Genomic DNA, 21,480 nt, shown 5'->3' with positions numbered 1-21,480 from the left:
CTCCCTGCCCTTGCTGGAGGAAGGCTGTCTGGGCGTCAGGGTGGATTTCTTTCTGTGATGGCTTAGGGCCCTCTCAAGAAACACCCCTCACCTGGGCCCTTCCTCCATTAGAAATGGCTCCTGTCTCTCCTTCAGTGTAGGGATTTGTGACACGGGGCAGGGGGGCAGGTCAAAGGGGGAAGGGGCGGGCTCAGACCCTGGCAGCCAGCCCACTAGGACCCTGCACAGCCACAGGTGACTGTGGTCCCACCTGGCAGAGGTGTTACTGATACTTCACTGAGTTTCTCTGCCCTGACAGCTTTCAGTGTTGCGAGGTCGTGCGTTGTTTGCTTGGCCATCCACTCTTTCAGTCTCTTGAGCGCCAGTTAGGCCACCAAGAGGGAAGAATTATGTTCATTGAGACAACCGCTCTACAAGTCATGTTTATTTGAATGAATATTCTTATTTCCTTTAAGAATAAAACAATAGTTTGCCCTTTCTGAAGATGGTATAATATTCAGCCATAATGGGACACCAAAAATCTTACTGAACGGTCTCCGTTCTGTTCGAGATCTGCCACCCGGCCCCCGGCTGATGGAAGTGTGACCCCGCCGGGGACCCGTGCTGAGACCTGAGACGGGCGCTGACTTGGCGGTTCTGATCCAGCCAAGTGTTTAATGTGTGTCTGGTTCACGTTCTCTCCTCAGCCCCGAGTCAGCTTAGCCCCTCACAACCGGGTCCCAGCCTTCCGTGTTGAAAGAGCTTCCTCACCGAGCAGGACACTGGGGGGATTCAGTGATACGGAATAGTGCTCCTCCACTCCGGCAGGCGCAACACCCTCTGTGTGACATAGTCTGTGACAGTCACTTTGCTATACAGAAATCAAATACAAGCAGCATAACTTACCTGTGCACATGATTTTTAACAAGTCAGTAAAGCGCTGACCATAATATGTACAGTAAAAAGGAGAAACAAGAGGAAAGTAATTTGCAGTTGCAACATATAAATGCTCAGCTCTGACTTTACCAGAAAACATGATAAAGCAATCAGATGTCTGCACCTGGTTACAATGAATAAATGTGGATGGAGAGGAAGAAGACAATAATTTTGCAGAAGATTTTTCTTTATGTGTGGCATTTTGAAACAAGAGCTGCAGAAGTGTTTTATGCACGGAATGTAGTCTTTCCTGGGGTCATTGTGACAGCCACAAGTGCAGGTGTACCCAGGTGTTTTGAGCTGAGATCACTCAAACTTCTGGAAAGGCATCACCATTGTGACGGGATTTTCTCAAAAGGAGAGCAATGCTTGGTGTAGAAGCAATTCTTCCCTTGATTCATGTAATTGTTGCCTTTAAAAATTCAGTGTATATGGAACTGGGTAAACATACTTGATGTTTATATGTACAGTAATGTGAAATTCGGGTAACAGGCAGGCCTAGCACCACACGACTGTCCAGCAGCGTATTCAAAAGCGGAGCCGGAGCCTTCCACCATCGCACTGAGACCCCAAACAGCCCCACAACATCCCGAAACACCCCCTGGGGTCAGTATCCACCAGGTTTAGGACCATGGTGGGAGGCTTGGATATCAGTGTGGCCTGAGGAAACCTCTGTGTATTTTCAGTGTATGAAGAGAAAACACAGTGAAATGTAAGTATTTCCATCGCAGCGGGAAATCCAGGGTGGATTAGTTTATACTAACCGGGACGCAGTGTGCTAGAGCCGCTCCCCGCTGTGCGTGGCCCAGACGCCCAGTGCTGATGGACAGGGAGCACACGCTTTCATATCTCAGCCAGGAAGGGATTTTTGTGACCATTCGGGATTTAAAGTGTCGTTCCTGTTCTGATGGAAGCAGAGAAAGTGGATGGTGCCTGCCGGTTCTCGGAGCGGCCCCTGAGTTGGGGGAGACGGGCTGCAGCAGCCCCGGGCCGTTGCCATCGCAGGGGACGTGGAGGGCAGCGCAGCCTCGGAACGCCCGGCGGCCCTAAGGGCTGGGCTCCGAGGGGCGCCAGCAGGCGCCAAGTACAGAAGGCAGGTGGGTGATGTGCGAGGGCCGTGAGTGGAGACGTGTGTGATGAAGAGATCACCCCCCCCCCCAGAGTCACACTGCTGTGACCCAGACTGTGTCTTTGGCACCAGGTCTTTGGTGAAAGACACTAGGGGCTGATGTCATAAACCACTGAAACTAGAGGGAGGGAGAGAGGGAGACAAGCAGATGAGACATGTTCTAATTGAACCAGGCACACTGTTATCAGAGTGGAGGACCCTCTGTGCTGGGAAGGGACAAGCTCCCTGGCTAGGGGACTAGGTGTGGTTTTATTTTCCTCTACTTACTCCTCTCTCAATTCCAGCCGAGGGAGCTATACCCAAAAGAATCCCAGTTACACAGAAAAGCAAGCATTTGTATTATGGGCTGGACAGTGCCCACTGTGTGTCCCCATGTCCCCCAGGGCACAGTGCTTTGGTTAGCAGGGCCCAGGCAAACCGGGGCTGGGGCACTTACCACGAGATGGGAAAGCAGGTACCCTGAAAAGGGGCTATTGGTGAACCCTGCCTCCATCACCTGAGAATCCCGGGCTTTGAAGGATGGTCCATGAGAGGAAGGGATTGCTGGAGTCCCCCTGTCACCACGCAGAAAGCTCGCAGCAAATTTCTCATGGACTTGAAGGATGCTCTTTAACTCACCCTCTTAGGGGAGACATCCCCAAATCTCCACTTGGGAAGGGAACTCCTGCCTGAGGCCATGAGGGAAAGCGTCCTTGGTCTAGCTAGTTCTAACAAGTGCAGTAAGACAAGAAAACAAAATAAATAGCATCGAAATTGGATAGAAAGACGTAAAACTACCTCTAGTTTTGAGTGCTCCTGTGAATCCTCAAATGAGCACTAGAGTTAACAACTGAGTTTAGCGAGTTTTCAGTATATAAGATCAATATACAAAAAGTAGTGGCATTTCTATAGACCAGCAATGAATAATCAGAAACTGAAATGAGAATACCTTTGAATTATGAAGCATTAAATACTTTGAGATAAATTTGACCAAAAAATGCTAGACCTGTACCCTGAAAAATACAAAACGTTGCTAAGGAAAACCAAAAAAATCAAATAAGTAGGGAGATGTTTGCTGTGCGAGGGTCAGAATGCTCTATAGTATGACGCAGGTCTCTCCACGCTGACCTACGGATCCAGTCAGTCCCTGTACACTCCGGCAACCGTATTTATTTATTGTTCAGTGTTTTGCACAAGCGAGTGCACTACTGTCGGGGCTCACAGGGGTTGAGTCGGCACTTAGTGCACGGCAGAGCTCAGATTCATAACGGCTGACTAGAAGAAACACAGGACTTTGGTGCTGGAAGGAGCTTTTTAAAAGAACCAATCTAACTTCCACAGGTAAAAATGAGAAAAGCAAGTTCAAGAGAAAGAAAGAAACTTCCCAGGGTCTCACTGCAATTACATTGCATCCCTCCTGGCTCTCAGATGGGCAGTCTCTCCAGCCAGCCACCGAATGACCAGTCTTTCTTCACTTCTCTTTTAAAAAATAGGCACAGATTTAGGCCTAAAAATAAATGCCCCCCCCCACTTTATTTTTCCCTGGGTGGGGAATTGAGACAATGCAAGAAAATTATATTCCTCTTTTCCCTCTTCAAATGCCCTGTGCGTAGGGCCAGGGAGCTGTCATTGCAGCTGAGATGGGTGGTGTGAAGCTGCAATATTGAGTGGTATTAAAATGTTTGGTTCTGAAAGGCGAAATGATATCTTGAGCCTGGGCTGAGCCCAAGGCATAGAGCAAAGTATAAAATCGGGCAATTTGAGAAAGACTATGGCAGAATCAAATGAACAGGCACCGACATAGTGGGTGGTGAGTCACAAGGGGACTTTGGAAGTTCCTGGAGACACTGTGAGTGGGACGTGCATCTGGCCTTGCATGGGGACAGAAACGGTGGCTGGGCCATCCCTCTGGGCTTCTCATCAGCTTTCAGGGATGCAGATCATTAAAGCTGGGAAGAGAGACTTTTTTTTCTTAAATATAACTTCTAATTTTAAGATAATTGTAGAGTTGTAGACACGTTAAGGAATAATAGAGAGAGATCCTGTGTACCCTTTAGAAAACTATAGTACAATATTGTAACCAGGCATTGACATTGCTGTGACTCACAAATCTTACTTAGATTTCCCCAGTTTTGTTTGTACTTGAGTGCGTGTGTGTGTGTGTGTGTGTGTGTGACTGTGTGCACGTGTGCATTTAGTTCTATACAATGCTGTCTCACGTGTGGGTCATGTATCCATCACCAGAGTCCAGACACACAACAGTTCAGCCTGGCGATCTCTCACGTTGCCCCTTAGAAAACTATGGAGGTGAAATTCACATAAAATCAATCCTTTTAAAGTGAATAATTCAGTGGCCTTCACTCCACAACACTTTGCAGTGTTGTGTAATACAACAACGACTTCTATCTAGTTCTAAAGCATTTCCATCGCTCCAAAGTAAAATTCACTACCCATAAAGCAGTTCCTCAACATACCCTGTGTCCGGCTCTTTCCCTTACAGTGTTTTCAAGGTTCATTAATGTAGTGTCAGTACTTCATTCGTGTTTACAACTGAATAATATTCTAGTGTATGTATATACCATGATTTGTTTATTCATTCATCTGTTGATGGACATTTGGGCTCTTTCTGCCTTTTGGCTATGCGAATAATGCTTAGATGAACATGCTTACATATGTCCTAGTTTGAGTATCTGTTTTCAATTCTTTGGGGAATATACCTAGGAGTGGAATTTTGGGATCACAGGTAAAATAGTGTTTAACTTTTTCAGGAAAGGCCAAACTGTTCTGCACAGTGGCTGAACTGTTTTATATTCCCAACAGCAAAGAATGAGGGTTCCAATTTCTTCATATCTTTGTTAACACTTTGGGAGATTGTTTTTATTACTGATTCAATCTCTTTACTGGGTACAAGTTGTACTGGTCTGCTAGGGTTGCCATGATAAATATCACAGACTGGGAGGCTTGAACAACAGGAATTCCACCCCTCTACTGTTCTAGAAACTTTTATGTTATTGTCACAAAAGTGCATCTTTAAATATTGTGTGCCCATGGTTTTTAATTAGACCTGGTGATTTTTTGTTGAAAACTGGACATTTAAATATTATAATATGGCAGCTCTGGAAATCTGTTCTCCCCTTACCCATAGTTTGCTGTTTTTGATTGTTGAAGGATGCAGTTGTCCATTTGTTTACTGACCTTTCCAAACAATTTTTGAAAATACTGTATTCCTTGTCATGTGTGGCCTCTGAAATTTCTGTTCCTTTAGCCTGTGTTCAGTTTGGGTTTTGAAAGATATTTCCTTGAGTGTCAGTAGTTAAAAAAACCAGAAAACAAAAACAAAGAAGACCCCAAACAAAACCAAAAACAAACAGCAACAAAACCCCACCCTCCCATTCTTTGCAGCTTGGCTCTGCACTTGTTCAGCCCTTAGCTGGGCTGTAGTAATCCTCTGCTCTAGCCTTCACCTCTGTTTGCCCGGAGATCAGCCGGGTGTGAACACCAGGGTCTTCTCAGGCCCTTTCCGAGTCTGCACCTTGCCCCAGCATGCATAGGGCTCTCTAAATCCCCCAGCATACACAGTTGCTTTTGGATGCCCTAATTTCTCAAAGAAACTCTGTCCTAAGCTTTCCCCTTCCTGGCTTTTGAGGTTCTGCTGCATGTCTTGATTCTAATCTTTTGACCAGAAGGATGCATAGTTTTCATTTGACTTGTAACATGTTTGAGCATCGTTTGGCACTTTTCTGCATCAACTGGCTTCTGAATGAATGAGGTGAAATGGAGACAAACATCTTGTGCCAGTCTTTCAGTGCCAGACACTATAAGCACAAGGACTTGGAAATAAGTTCTGCTCTTCTCTCTCTGAACTAGGGGCCTGGAGCCCACACTGGGAGAGAGGGCTGCCTTCTTCAAGATTGCTGCCAAGCTGGGGAGGGTGTGGGAAGCAGGGTTTTCCTGCCATTTTGAAGTTGTGTTTGTCTTGATTCAATGTTTGCTTGTTATTAAGGTTGCCTTAGTTTGTACCTGAAGTTCTTTTTCTGTTCCAGGATCCCATCGCGACTCCAGATGTACCTGGTCCTCTGTTTCTCTTAGTCTCCTCTTGTCTGTGACAGTCTCTAAGGTTCACTTCTTTTCGATGCTCTTGACGGTTTTGAGGAGCAGCGGTTATGCAGTTTGTGGATCTCTCACTGGGATTTGTCGGGTCTTTTCTCATGATTCGACTGGAGTTATGGGTTTGGAGGAGGAAGGACATAAAGGGAAAGTGTAATTTTCTTACATCATATCAAGGGCTCCTACCATCAACAGGACTTACTACCACTGATGTTGACATTGACCAGCATCAACGCCAAGGCAGTGTTGGTCGGGTTTCTTTCCCGTTCCTCTCCCCATTTATACGATGTGCTTTTGGGAGGAAGTCACTACATACAGTTTAGACTGAAGGTGCGGGGAGGCATGCTCCACCTTCTTGAGAACTGAGAATCTACAGAAATGATTTGGAATTTTTCTGCATGGCATGTTTGCCTTTTCTTTACTGTTTATTCATTAATCTGTTCATTCATTTATTTATATCAATTTGGGTTTTTTTTAAATACTTTGGGTTCAAATCTAACACTACTATTTTTGTTGCTTAAATTCTAGATTTGTGTATTGGGAGCTCTTTCAGTTGGCTCTTGTGACCTTTTGACATACCCCCATCATTGTGGGTTTTTGTGGCTTCTTTTTTTTTTTTTTTTTAGCACTTCCTTACTTTGTAGCACTATAAGTTGATTTAGGAGTTATAGGATGTTCCTGTCCTAGTTTTAGAGCCAGTCATTTATCTAAGGAGCTCCAGTTTCCTTTATTGGAGGATGGTATTAGAAACCAAGATCTGGGCACTAGGTGTGCTCATTGCTCCTGGGATGTCATTGCTTCTAGGCTCTCTCAATAAGCACAACAAGGATGTACGTGTGTGTACTGACCTGTGTATCTATTTCTATATGTAGCCACCTGTATCTATATTAAGGTAAACATGAGCTCGTACTGATTCTCTGACTCCAATTCATTGCCACATGGCTCACTCTAGTCTCCTTCCCTTACCTGTAATCCCCACTCCAACGGTGAGAAACCTGGCTCCCTCCAGCTCTCATCCTTTTACTTAATGGTTTCGTTCCAACACATGAGTGTACTGATAACAGAATTGTTAATGAGCACCCCTGTGGGGAAAACTTTATCCACGAGCATTTATGTGCAATTTCTTTTGCCTTTGGTCTTACAGACGCCACTCATTTCCAAGTTGCTTAGGGCAACACCTTTCCTCCCCAGCCCCTTCAGTGAGGTTTTATCATACGTTTGTGAGACAGATTCTTTCGTCATGGTCTGAATTTGTATCCTGGGCTCCCTCAGCTTCCCAAATGATTATTTAAAAACATTTGCATACATTAAGGTTTCATTCTTTGTGCTCTAAATTTCTATGATTTTTGACAAATGCTAAATGTTATGTATCTATCATTTCAGCATTATACAAAAGATTTCACTGCTCTAAAAAAAATCTCCTATGTTTCAGTGGTTCAACCCTCTCCCCTTCCTGTCAAAGCCCTGCAAACTGCTCGTCTTTTTGTTATCATTATAGTTTTTCTAGTTTTCTTTTTAATAATGCCATGTAGTTGGAATCATATAGTATGTAGCTTTTTCAGAACTGACTTCTTTCACTTATCAATATGTATTTAAGATTCATCCATGTTTGTCATGGCTTAATATTTCATTTCTTTTTATTGCTGAATAATTTTCCATTGTATGAATGTACCACAGTTTGTTTACTTATTAGAGGACACTTTGTTTGCTTCTGGGTTTTGGTCATTATGAATAAATCTGCTGTAGACATTCATGAGCAGGTTTTTATGTCATCATAAGTTTTCAACACAACTGGTAAATACCTACGAGTGCAGATTCTGGATTGTGTGGTAAAAGTGTGTTCAGCTGTCTAAGAAACTGCCAAACTGTTGTCCAAAATGACTCTAACATTCTTCATTCCCACTGCAATGAATGAGAGCTGTTAGTCTTTTGAATTTTAGCCATTCTAATAGGTGTGTAACACTATCTCACTGTTGTTTTAATGTGCAATTCCCAAATGGCCAACTGAGATTGAACATTTTTTCATATGTTTATTGGCCATCTATGTATTTTTTTTAGTGAGATGTCTGTTCATATCTTTTGCCCATTTTTTTTGATGGGGTTGTGTTAATTTGCTGCATTTTAAGCATTCTTTGTATACTTTGGATACAGAGGGTTTATGCAGTATGCGTTTGGCACGATTCTCTCACAGTCTGTGGCTTGCCTTTTGTTCTCTTAACAGTGTCTTTTACTGAACAAAATTTTTTCAATTTAATAAAGTCCAGATTTTCACTTTTTTATTCTATGGGTTGTGCTTTTGGTGTTGTATCTAAAACCTCATGACCAAACCCAAGATGATCTAGATTTGGGGGCAGATTTAACTGCAAGAAGTTAAATTTCTGGTCCTTATTTGACTATTAAGTGGCATTTCACCAAGTGGCTCACTCCTTGTGGATCTGTTTTCCATACTCCACTCCCAGGACACCACACTGTCCTCATTTTCCTCCTGCAGCACCGGCCACACTCTCTCAGCCTCCTTTGCTGATTTCTCCTCAATTCTTTCATCTCTTAATGTAAGAGTGCTCAGTAGAAACTGCCAAATAGTGTTCCAAAGCAAGGTTCCATTTACTTACTTATCTCGTAATCTACTTTCTATTTATTTATCTGTCTTTGCAGTGGATTGAGCCCAGCCAATTTCCTCAGAGGAACTGAGTTTTAATTGGAATTGTGGCCAGGCCCTCAATCTTTTGTAAGTTTTTTTTGCCAGCTCAGAGGTGGGGCTGGCAGGCACGTGCAGGCCACGGGAAGTACTGGACAAAACAGGAAAGGGCTTCGGAGCCAGAAAGGCCTGAGATTGAATCCTGCCTCCGTCACTAACCGGCTGTGGGGCCCAAACAGGGCGCGTAACTGCCCCAAGCCTGCTCCCTCGAGTTCCATGGGGTCAACGGCGCCCATCCTTGCAGGGCTGTTGAAAGGAATTGAACGAAGTCCCGTCCACAGTGGGCCTGGCCAGCGCCTGGCTCGTGGCGAGTGTGCAGTAACGGCTGCTGCTGTCCCTGCTGCAGGCGAGTGAGAAGGGCGTCCATCAACAGCACAGGCTGGCCAGCCTGTGTCCTCCGGCCATGCACTGGGATGCAGGTGCTTAGGTTCATGAAGACCCTGAGTTCTCATTTAAAGCCCGGTTCTTCCTATTTTACACCAAGTTCTATGAGAACTGTCTATTTCTTTTGTTTCTAGTTCACAACAGATTCATGGCATGGAAAACAGGGTGATGGTGGTGGTGGCCACTGTGTCTCCACAAACATGCAGACAACGGCGGGCAAATGTTGGTGAGGGTTGGCAAAAGGGGAAAAAAGCAACAATAACAAAAAGATAGCCATCCGGCGGTCTCTGCGTCTTTGGTGCACCCACCACACCCACGCCAGCCTTAACTGCTGCTGCAGCTCTTGGTCATGGCGTATCCTCGGGCTGGCACTGCACCTGCCTCGACGATTCTCCTGCCTTAGCTCATAGCGCTCTGTGCTGCGTCCCCACCTGCAGTGCCCAGCACACCCTGAGTCTGTGCCAGGCTCTGAAGCCACAGTCCTTCTCCACGACGCTTTGGGGCCCAAACCCCACCTCTGGGCTGCCCTGATTCCCCAGGCAGGGCAAGGTCCTAAGACAAGCTGCTGAGAAAGGGAATACTCAGTCTAAGTCCCCCTAGGACAGCCAGAGTGTTCCCCAGCCCAGAATGTCCAGGGACAGCACAGCACAGTCATGGCAATGCAGAAAGACGGTCCCCCGTCACAGCGGCGTGTTCAAGCAGCATTTAGGATGCAGGAGGTGGTGGTGCAGGAATAGCTGCATCAGTAAAATTAAAAGAGAAAAGAAGTTTTGAATCATAAAGAAACACCTCTTTATTATTTGGTTTTCACTTGGCCATACTGGACATTAAACCGGAAGGTATTTTAGTCTCTGAACTCTTGGGACCTGTAGGAGGTCACCCAGCCTGTCAACTTGGCTGGACCCCAGAACTGACCATCAGTCCAGGGACCACACTGCTGGCCGAGGAGTGGCATCCAACCTGCAGATAGACAGATAAAATGTTTGTGTCATGTTTAGGGCCCTGGTGCTGCCGGGTGCCCGAATCCTGAAGGAGCAAGGCCTGGGCATCCCAGGAGGGGAAACAGAAGAGGAAGGTTGTGAACAGGAGGCTGGGATGGCCGCAGGGAGCCCTGTGTGAGCAAGAGCCCCAGGGCACAGACAGGGAGGAGAGATCCTGGAAGATAAAGAGGCCGGAGGCTGTGCGGTTGGACGGATTGGACATCTGCGGACCAGAGCTGAAGTGCGTTATCCAAGCAGCGAACAAGTTAATCAGGGCGGTTGGGTTCTGTCCAGTTGCAGCGCGCAGGCTCGGGGCCAGGACTCACGGCTCTGGCTGAGGAGAGGGGGAGAATCAGCGAGGTGGGCGAGCCCTCCCGGGCAGCCTCCAGGCTGCTGACGCCTGCGCCCCCGCAGGCACGGATGCCTGCCCCGCCCCTGGGCCGGGTGATGACAGGTGCACCCGTGCCCTGCCCGTCCTGCTGCTGACGTACCCTGCAGCCCAGGCATGTGCGTCACAAGGAGGTGCACCCATGGAGGGTGGGGTCCAAGACCGCATTTCTTGAGAGGCCTGTGAAAATTTTAAAATAGGTATATTAGAAATATTTCAACTTGTTAATTTTTCCAAATTAAGATATTAAAAAAAATCAACTATTGCTAACTATAGCTAATCATTTCTCCAAAGAAAGGGCATTTTGACACCAAGAGAAAGAAAACAATATCTCAGAATAAGGGACAATCCTTTATCTTGACTAAATGGACTAAATTTCTGATCCTGCCTTTCTCCCCTTTCTTGAAGGATCAATGGGAAGTTTACTGTGGACCAGGATGGCTAACAGGGCTTCAAGCTGTCCCAGATTCAGACCTCCTGGGCTCATAGAGTTGACCTGTCCTTGGGCGTAGCACTTAATCTCTCTGAGTGTGTTAGTCAGGGTTCTCCAGAGACAGAGAGCCCACAGGGGGTGTGTGTGTGTATTTATCTCTCTCTCTCTCTCTCTCTCTCTAGAGAGAGATTTTAAGGGACTGGCCTATGTGATTTTGGTGGCTTGGTAAGTCCAAAATCTGAAGCATGGGCCAGCAGGCTGGAGACCCAAGGAAGAGCTGCAGTTTGAGTCTAAAGCTATTTGTTGGCAGAATTCCTTGCTTGGAAGTCAGCCTTTGTTCAGTTACGTCCTTCAACTGATTAGACGAGGCTCGCCTGCATCGAATCTGCTTCACTAAAAGTCCACCCGTTTAAATGCTAACCACAACCAGAAAACAACTTCACAGAAACATTCAGGGCCATCTTTGACCCCATGTCCAGGCTCGGTGGCCAAGCAAGTTGACATGTAAAATTAAAGCCAGGACACTGAGGCTCAGTTTTCTAGACTTATAAATGTAAGTCACAAATTCATTCAAAGAACTTCACAAAGTAGCACACAAAGGCTGCCCCAGAAATCCTGTCTGTCCCTCTCCCAGACTCCTGGAGCCCCTGCAGACAGTCACCACTGGCCTCCAAGCTCCCTTGGATGCGGCCGTGTCTTCCTCCCAGAAGCCCATCCAGGCATGGCCTCAGCAAGCCTGTGACGTGACTTCACTACCACGAGTACTAGACGGTTGCCGTCTCCCCCAACACCCCTGAGGGCAGGCAGTTTCCTGCTTCTGTAGCCAGTGCCCAGTGCAGACCCTGGCCCGCAATGAGTGTGTGGAGTGATTGAAGACTTGGGTGAGCTGGGAGGTCTTAGGTGGGAATTTGGGACCCCACCAACTGCTTTCCCCAGGCCCCACTCTCTCTTTGCACCACCTGCCACCTGCCCACTGCTCCTGCCCCCATGGCCAGCGGCAGGACTGTGCCCCACGTCCTGGGTGAGTGCGCTCTGGGCCCCCGGCCCCCTTCCTCTGGGTCCCAGGGCAGCTTCTGTCCCTTAGGAATCCGAGGCCTTTTCCCTGCTGGCCTTGAAGCCCCCTCCCAATTCAGGAGTCCCACCCACCCCACAGTGCCACTCAAGTCTGTCCTCCCCGAGGGCTCCCACCTCTGCAGGGACCACAGAGGAGGCTCTCCCCTTGCTCCCGGACCTCCAGGCCTCACTCTTCCAGACCACTGCTTTGTGCTGGCCAATCACCTGGTTTCTTGCTCCCCTGGGACTCCTATTTTCTGCCTGGTTTGCCCCACCCACCATAAACCTCATCCTTTTCACTCGGTGTTCACACCCACCCGCCCCTCACTGTCTCAGCCCTGCGCTCCCTGTGACCCCACGGAGAGGCTGGGACAGCAGATGGCCTTACTTAGCCCAGTCTGCCTCCTCTCTCCCACTCTCGGAACCCTGAACACTGGTGGGTTCACCGCCCCTCTCCCTCCCTCGAATTCTCAGACGAGCAGCCTCTTGGGCGAGGTGCCCGGCTTCCCTTCCCGCCCTGCCGGAGCACCCACCGAGCACCGTGCGACACAAGAGAAAATGTCGTGCCTCAGACTGAGTGAGTTCTCTGGGACTTTGGGAAAATTGCTTTACCTCTTTGGCTCCCAGAGTCCTTGTCTTCAGTTCCTGCAGTTTGGTGAAGTTACTGGTAGAAACACGTGACCTACTGACAGTCCTGTGTCCGGTGCAGGGTGGGATGTGGGGAGAGATGTGCCCACCACTGGCCATGCCTCCAAAAATGCCAGCACTCCCTGGCCCTGTTCCGTGCCCACTGGTGTGAGAGTGAACCAGGTGCCTGGTTGTCCACGAGTGGCACCCGTCAGCGCGCACTCTGAGCAAGGGCACAGCTGCCCCCCTCCCTGGGGAGGGGTAGTGCAGGCGGAGGTGTGGGCCTCAGGGCTGGGCTAACGGTGTTTCCTCTGCCCCAGAGCCACCCAGGACAGGCTCTGGAGCCCGGGACACTGGGCTGGCCTGCCTGGATCAGCCGGCTTCCTCTGGCCCCTGCCGCACTGCCCACTGCTGCTGTGTTTTTTCCCGTTTTCTCCCAAGAGGGTTTATGCAGCCCCTGTGCCAGCCGTGGTGGCCTCGCGCCCCTGCCCCGGGCAGGAGCCTCTCTCCCCACACGCCTGCGGAGCCAGCTCCCAGCTCCCGCCCTGGGCAGCCCTCACCTCCTGGCCTGGCTTCACCCTGTGAGCCTCCTGTCCTGTGCCCTGGCCCCTCCCAGCCAGCTCTGTGAGCCCCTCCCCACCAGGGCAGGCCCCTCGAACCGAGGTTCCATGCACACCGGTGACAGGTCCCCTGGTGACCACTCTGGCTCAGACCAGCTCAGTCAGCAGCGACTGGCCAACGGCAGGCAGGGAACTGGGCTGGGGACCACCATGGTCCTGCCCACCCCATCCCTGTGCTTTTGGGGACCATTAAGACTACATGATGAAATGACAGCTTATTAGCAGAGAGAAAGCCTTGAGCAGGGAGGGAAAGAGACCAGCCCGCGAGGCGGAGACTGGATGTTGGTTAGGCACTCAGCAGTGGGGAGAAGAAGAAAGCTTGTCCTCGACCTCTCCTGGACGGCAATGCTCACCGTCACAGCGTCCGCTTCCAGCCGGGAGCGGGATGCCGTCTCCGGGTGCGGGAAGGCCGCCCGCAGGGAGGGCCGGGGTGAGGGAGGGGAGCCCGGACAAGCTGGTGTAGAATGGACACTAGGCCCCAGGGCTGACAACCGAGTCCCCCCACTTCCATAGATGGGAAAGGGGGGCCCATGGGGCGGATGCCCAGGCCCCTTGCCTTCGCCGCTGGGGAAGCCCACCCATCGCCGCAGCTGTGGCAGCTCGCATGCGCAGTGATTGTGGCGCTCACCGCACGCAATCGCCGTGGTTTCTCTGCAAGCCTGTGCGGGATGGTAGAGCATCCACTCACGGGCTGTCCTGACGGTGACAAAGACCACACTGAGATGTCTGCTTCACTGTGTGTCCCCATTTCAAGACTTGGAGCTCTCCGAAGTAAGGACTGTGGCATATTCACTCTCGTGTTCCTACTCTGGCATGCGCCTGGCACCTGGTGAACGGTATCTGCTCTTCTTAGGTCGCCATAGCTCTTCTGGGGAAAGAAAAGCGAATCCTGCCAGTCCCGGAGCACGAGCCCACAGGCACAAACTGTGCACGAGGACGCACCAGGCACACAGTGTGTCTCACGGGGCGCCCGGGACCCGGGTGGCTGCAGCGCGGACCGGGAGCGGGAGGACAGTGTCGGCAGAACACAGAACGCCCCCTGCAGGCTCGGGCAGGAAGCCAGCGTGAGCTCTGTTCTCAGATTTGCTCCTTCCCTCTGTCTGTGTTCCACCTCTGAGACCCGCGGCCCCAGACCCCACGTGAGTCGTCGGGGGCAGCCCGTTCCCTGGTAAGGAATTGGTGGCGGGGAGGCGGCTCTTCAGGTGGGAGTCACAGGGCCCAAAGCGTGTGCAAGTGCCTCCCCCGGCACCGGGCCCAGGGGACCCGCGGGGAGGGTCTGGCTCTGGCCTCCCTGCCCAGAGGGGGAGGGGCTGTAGGAATCATGTGATCGCTGCTCAGATGAGTCCCTGGCCAAGGTGCAGTGAGCTGGTCTGTCTACCATCACTTCGGTGCCTGGTTCTTACGTATCTTTCTGTAAAAATCTATTTAATTTAATTTATTTTTTTTGTGATAAAAACACTTAACATGACATTTACCTTTCTAACAGATTTACCTTCTTAACCGAGCTGGACAAATCATCAAAACAGAAAATAAATAAACACTGGACTTAAATGGGACCCTGAAACAAATGCACCTCACAGACATTTGCAGACATTCTACCCCAAACCACCGAATATACATTCTTGCCATCAGCACATGGGGCATTCTCCAAGGTAGATCGTATCTTAGGCCACAAAATGTCTCAACAAATTTTAAAAAATCAAAATCATACCATGTATCTTTTCTGATGACAGTAGAATAAAACTAGAAATCAATTCCACGAGAAACACTCAATTCTACACAAAGTCATGAACATTAAACAACCCGCTGATGAATAATTATTGGGTCAGTAATGACATTGAGATGGAAATCAAAAGACTCCTTCAACTGAAAAACAAAGGGGACCCAAGCTATCAAAATTTGGGGGATTCATCAAAAGCATTCCCAGGGGGAACATTCATACCCTACATGCCCACATCAAAAACTCAGAAAGAGCACAAAATGACAACCTAATATCAATCTCAAGGAGCTAGGAAAAAAAAAAAAAGCAAACCAAACCCAAAGCCAGCAGAAGAAAACAAATGACAAAGGTGAGACAGAATGAAATGAAATGGAACACGTTTATTACCAGGGAGCTTTCCAACTTGATGGTTGTAGAGTCGTTACTAGATCCTTACTGAAGAGCACGGAGCTCCTCTAACTTGAATATCTCCCTGGACCTGCTGAGTGTGGGAAAATGTTCTGAATTCTTCATCCTTTTGCCATGAGGCCTTTCTACACCATGGCTGGGAGTGACTGTCTCATCCATTGGCTCCTGTCCAGCGCCAGCTTTCCTTGTGGGGGCTTCGGCCTGTGTGTATTGGTGGGCACAGTCTGCTTCCGACTTGCTCTGTCTACGCTGCTGTCAGGGGGGAAGGAAGAGTCTGTCTGCCATCCGCAGTCGTCTGGACGTTCTTTGTAAGCTCACGGTGGGTATCAGGGGGTGACTGTCTTAGGGCTCCCTGTCCTCCTTTGCCCATAGGTGAGGTGGCAGGGAGGAGATGATCCAGGCTGGGGACTGAATTAAAAGCTCTAAAGCTTCTTCCAAGGGGCCTGGAAACTCCATCTTTGGAATTCACCTCAGAAATAAGGTTGTCTGAAGAAGCAAAGTTAGGTAGAGAAAGAGACTTGAATGAGTCCTTTTTCAAGTTGAAGATTTCCCTGGATTCGAGGACCTTGGTGGGAAGACCCCACGAAGCCCTCATCTGAAAATTTTTAATGTGAGTTTCCAGCAATTCTTTCTTGCTGGGGTCAAGGAAGCCAGCCTCCTGGGAGGGATTCAGGTTGGGGTCCCCACCCACCGATGCTGCCGAATTTCCATGTCTTGTTTGGCTGTGAGATTTCTGGGGAAGAGGCATTGTGTGCTTGGTAGGATGCCATGAATTACATACAGTCCCAGAAATCTGGCCCTCATTGATGTCCTCAAATTTCTGGCTAAGTGGTTCCAGCAGGGCATTTTCAACTTGTTTTGGACCCAGGCTCACCCTTGAGGCCCTTGAATTATTACTTGACAGGCTCCTCGTGTGACTTTCTAGGTCTTCCACGGAGTTGGAGCCAAGACTCTTGCCTGAAGAACTCTCTGGGTCACTCAACGGATGATGTTTTGGGCCATGTTCCAGGCTGTGTCCCCGACTCTTCCTCATGTCCTTCCTTGGCAGCAGCTTATCCGAGCATGTCTCATGGAAGCTTCCTGATTGACTCAATCCAGAGTTTTCTGCACCTTCACTGCTCTGCCCTTTAAAGAAGGAGATCCATGAGAGTCCATAGTGGCACTTTGGCTTGGGTGTCTCAGGAACATCTCTGGGAGGATTCAGCAGTGACACAGACTCGTGGACCCTGCGGGGCAGGCCCCACCGGTGTTGGATGAGCCTCTTTCGAAGGTGGTGCTCTAGATTCTTCCGCAGATCACTGCTGAGAGGAAAGTCTCCAGGAAGGACAGAGATGGGAACATCAGCCTTGTAGGACTGGCTGCCCAGTGTAAGCTTGGGAGCTGGAGGACAAAACTCTTGCTGAGATTTCTTGGCCACAGAGGGTAAACCCCACACTGTCTCCTGTTCTTTCTGCCGCACGTTCCATTCCAGCTGGTGAGTCTCTGATGGCGTAAGGCACTGTGCCTCATTCTGGGGTTTGTGAAAACACACCCCACAGGGCCTTGTTTGGGACAGAGGTGCAGGTGACGGGATCGGCAGTGGGGGTGGGTGCTGGGACTGGGACCGGACTGGAGCTGCCTCAAAGGTCTTAGGGTGCAGGAGCTGCTGATGGGTGTGCAGCTCCTCTGGTTTGTCCCTGCTGGTCCCCAAAGGAAGGGACACTGCCGCGTTGTGCTCAGCAGCAACTGGTGCTGACGAGTTTGCTGAGGAATTCCCTTGGTAGTCTGACTTAAATTTCCTTGGAAGAGATCCCGTTTTCTTTTCCTTTTCCTTCCCCATCAGGAAATCCCTCCTAAAAGGGACGTTACCAGGTTCTACAAGGTGGGCTTCAGGGTCTCTCACAGAAGAGGCCTCCGAAGGGTGGGGGGCAAGAAGCTCTTGCTTGAGATCACATCGTGACAAGTTGGAGAGGAACAAGTCCTTGGCACGAGGCTGCCACCGGGAGAAGTCTGAAGCTGCGAGGCTTGAAGGGTCAGTGCCTCTGACTGTTGGCACCTGAGCGGTCCGTGCATCAGCTCTGTCTGGAGAGGATGTCTCCGGACCAGGCTCCGCTGAGATGGAAGCTGGTTCAGGCTGAGTCCCAGTCAAGGTGCCGTCTGGCGGTGGCGAAGCCGACAGGGTTTGAGGTGCGTGATGACGCGTGTGGGAGTCAGTGAGATCCACTCTCCGGGGTGAATTTCGTGCGGGCTTGACATCTTGGAGAAGGATGGGGTCAAATGCAAAGATGGTCTTTATAGACAATGTGGTCCCTGCTTGGAGAGCATGGTCTGCTCCCAGAGTGCAGTGTGGTGGGAGAAGCGGAAAGGCAAGTGGCTGGGGTGGCAAACTGTGTACAGGGAATTTGGAATTCAGGGGAGGAACAGGAAGAGAGCCACCCAGTGGCGAAGGTGAAGGTAAGTCAGGTAAGGGGGTCAGCAGGTCAGGTGAGAGAATGGGGGCTGGATGTGGAGAAGGCTGGGGCAGAGGGGCTGGTATGTGGTCTCCTGGAGGGCTTTCAGAGCGGGCAGAGGACAAGGGGTATGAAGACTCAGTAAGGGAAGTGGTAGACTCTGGGGATGACACAGAGGGAGCAGTGTCTTCCAGGGACGGCCGTCGTAATAGCACCTTCATGATCTCAGCAGGAGTGGCATTGCACACGTCACAGAGCGGGTCTGGACATAAGAGCTGACGAAAGCTCGTGGGATCACCACGATGCTTGCCCCAGGGGCTGCAGAAGACAGGAGGTACAAAGCTGCAGCCAGGACCCGAACACGGGCAGGAGGGTCTGCTAGCCTAGCCGGGATGGGGCTGCCTAAAGTCTGCGACCCCTCACCTTGCCCCACCCACGACCTCACAATACCATCTCTAGCCTTCACTCACATGCCCGTTCCCATGGCTACCCCTCCCATGACTATGGCAGCTGCACTGAATCCCTGAAATGCATAGAACGTGCTTTGAAGGGACCAGGAAAGAAGGGGAAAGATTCATCACCTTGTCAGGAAAGAAATCAGGTTCCTTTCCTCCTCGGCTCGTCTCTGGTGCAATCTCGGACCTGGGGAACCAGGAGATTAGGTTACAGCTAAGGGACGTAGAAGCATGAGGATCATACAGGAGTCCCTTTATGGGAGACCCTTGGGGTATTAGACTCTGATCCGCAGACAAGGTCAATCAGGAGACAAGGACAAATGGTCAACAATAATATTAACAAGGTGCACGTGCGTATGTGGCCTCATTACAAAGTACTTTCACAACCATCCCACATGATGCTCAAAACCACCACATGAAGCACACACATTGGCGGTTACCTCAAAGAGGAATCTGAGCACCCAGGAAGTGAAAGAACTTATACAAAGTCAGGAGACAGAAGTGCTGACTCCACCCAGTCAGAAGCCCGTCCTCGCCATCTCACGTGGCCACCTACTGGGCAACAGCCATTGCACACAGGTGGGCATAGCAGGACTCTGAGATGTGTCTCAGGTCCCATGGCCATTCTGGGAGGCCTCCTCTGAGGGCTGTTTTCTCTGGGAGACTGTATCTAGCAACTGACATCCTCAGAGATCACGGACCTGGGACCTCATGGAAGGAACAGGAAGGCCCGCCCCCGGGAGCTCAGGTCAAAGAGAAAGCACCTTACCTTGGAATGTTCTGCCTTTCCTTCTCCTCCCGGCCCTGCCCTGACGCTGAGAACAAAGAGAGCACAGTAAGGGGCTGGGACTCACTTCTCTCACGCCTCTTCTCTAGGAAGCTCAGACACTCATTATCCACGAATAATGTGACTCGCCATGTTAATTAATAGAAAGTTGTTCCAGTATGAGCTTCTAAAAGTGATCAAACATTTCCAATGTTTCCTTCTTTGAGAACCTCCAGGGAGCATATTGTCTGTGAAGGCCCCCCTGGGTGTTCTCAGAGGTCCTGTGCCAAGGAGGACACAGACTGGGAAGCCAGCTGTCACATCTGCTCCCTCAGGACCCAGGGTCCTGGGGCAGAGCTCGGAGAATCTCGACGTTGCTCTCCTGATCAGCCCAACACCAAGGAAGGCTTGGCCGGGTGGCACTTGAAGTGGGAAAGGGACGATCAAGTGTCAGGAGAGACTGTTCTCCTCAGAGAACCCAACTTTCTCAACACGCCAATCCAGGACCACGAAATCCCTGTGTTTGGGGTTTTGCTCTGGAGCCTGCACCGCCCTGTTGGCAGCCTGTGAGCCCGAGTGGAAACCTTCATCCTCCTGAGCCCCGGCCCCTCCAGCCCCTTCCCCTAGAAGGGTGATGTCCTGTCACTCTCTAAGCTAACCAGAGTCCCTTAGACATGTGGGACTAGGGACGGGAACCCGCAACAAAGGATCCCTCTTGGGTGTTCCTTACCTTTGGGGCTTCTTTATTTTCCTGGGGTTTTGAGAGGAATGACCGTATCACCAGGTGGAGCAGGTAGAGAAAGAGTAACCCCAGTCCGCTCAGAAGGGGGACCTGGGGCTCCACACCCAAAGCGGCTGAGCCAAAGCTCAGCCAGGGCTCGATGTGGCCTTTCAGAAAATGAAGCACACACTCCATGACCCCAACAGCAACTGAGCCCTGAAGGTGCCTCGCTGGGCTAAGGTCCCAGGCCTGCATCACAGAGCACAGGAGTGTCACAAAGGGTTTCTGAGGGTGGAGAAGGAGGACAGGAAGAGGGTGTGGTACAGCCCCTCCCCCACAGCCCAGCAGATCCCTCTCTCCCTCCTGGGCCCTCTGGGCCCTCTGCCCTCCCGGCCATCCCATTTTCCAACTCACCCTTTCTTCATATCACATATTGGCCTCGGCGAAATTTTCTGTGTGTTTCATCCACAATCCAGGTATTGCCTTTGTCCCCTGTTACCGTGCGGAGCCCTTGACTTGGACCTTGAAAGTCCGAAATGGGACCTGGAATTTCTGCTTGTACCCAGACGTGTGTATGCTCAGGGTCACACGTATCCTCCAATCCACGTTAACTGCAGGATGCTTTGCCTCACACTAACCCGGATATAAAACCTAGAGTTCTTTTACACTTACTTAGTTTTATGGATGTTGAGTAGTAAATTTTTTGTTTTGAAGTCAGCCTTTTCTGTTTCCAATCAGGTCGGACTCAAATCATTAAAGCTAATAATTCATTATTCAACATCCACAAAACTAAAATAAGTATAAAATAAATGTATATAATTAGAGCTTCAGGTGATCTTGGGGGTAAATTTAGAGCACTATTTTTCTGAAGTTGGTGAAGCTTAAACTGTATAAGCTTAAACTGTGGGGACATGCTCCACACACACCCATCCTTTGACAAATAAATCCAGTATTTTCAAATCCAGGAGTCAATCATTTCCTGCTTTTATTTCAATCTTTCATTCATTATATTGCCCACACTTTTTCTAATCCTACCTAAAATGCAGATAGTTGCAGCCCTCTACATCAATTTCATAACAGGCATGGGAGTCCCCCAAGTCAGGCACAGGTCTCAGTGTGATAAACCATTGACTCCCTGAGTCCTTGGTGGCAGGGTAGGACCTAGGAGTGTCACAGCCTTAGGGCAGAATCTAGTCCTGAGCAGCCTCACCTGTTTATCCTGTGGGCCACGTCATTGTGCTCTTTTCCTAAGCATGCCTTGGCACCACAAGAAAGCTTGAAAAGATGTGCTCTCCGTAATCACCCCTGCAAATGTCCAAATATCAACTACCTGTCACACTTTATTCCAGCTCTTCTTGTCAGGTCTAAATAATCCTAATATTTTCCAATCCCTTTTCCTACACCTTCTTTTCTAAACTCTTTGTTATCACGATATCATTAAATTTCATAGTGTCCTAGAGTTTAGGGAGAAAAGTATTCTGTTTTATTGTGAAACCAAAGTCTGAAAAGATTCCATGATAGTTAATGTCACAATCACTGCCAACATTCACAAAATGGCATTCACTTCTGGAGGGGACAGCTCAGAGGCAAACTGAGGAACTGGCCGCCTTGCAGACTTCACTTCCACTTCACATATGCATCCGCTCTAACCTAATTATCTGTATTTCC

The sequence above is a fragment of the Eulemur rufifrons genome, chromosome 1 (genome assembly GCF_041146395.1).
Source record: "Eulemur rufifrons isolate Redbay chromosome 1, OSU_ERuf_1, whole genome shotgun sequence".
Lineage (NCBI taxonomy): Eukaryota > Metazoa > Chordata > Mammalia > Primates > Lemuridae > Eulemur > Eulemur rufifrons.
The sequence above is the reverse complement of the archived record's forward strand: the minus strand, read 5'-3'. Positions refer to the sequence as shown.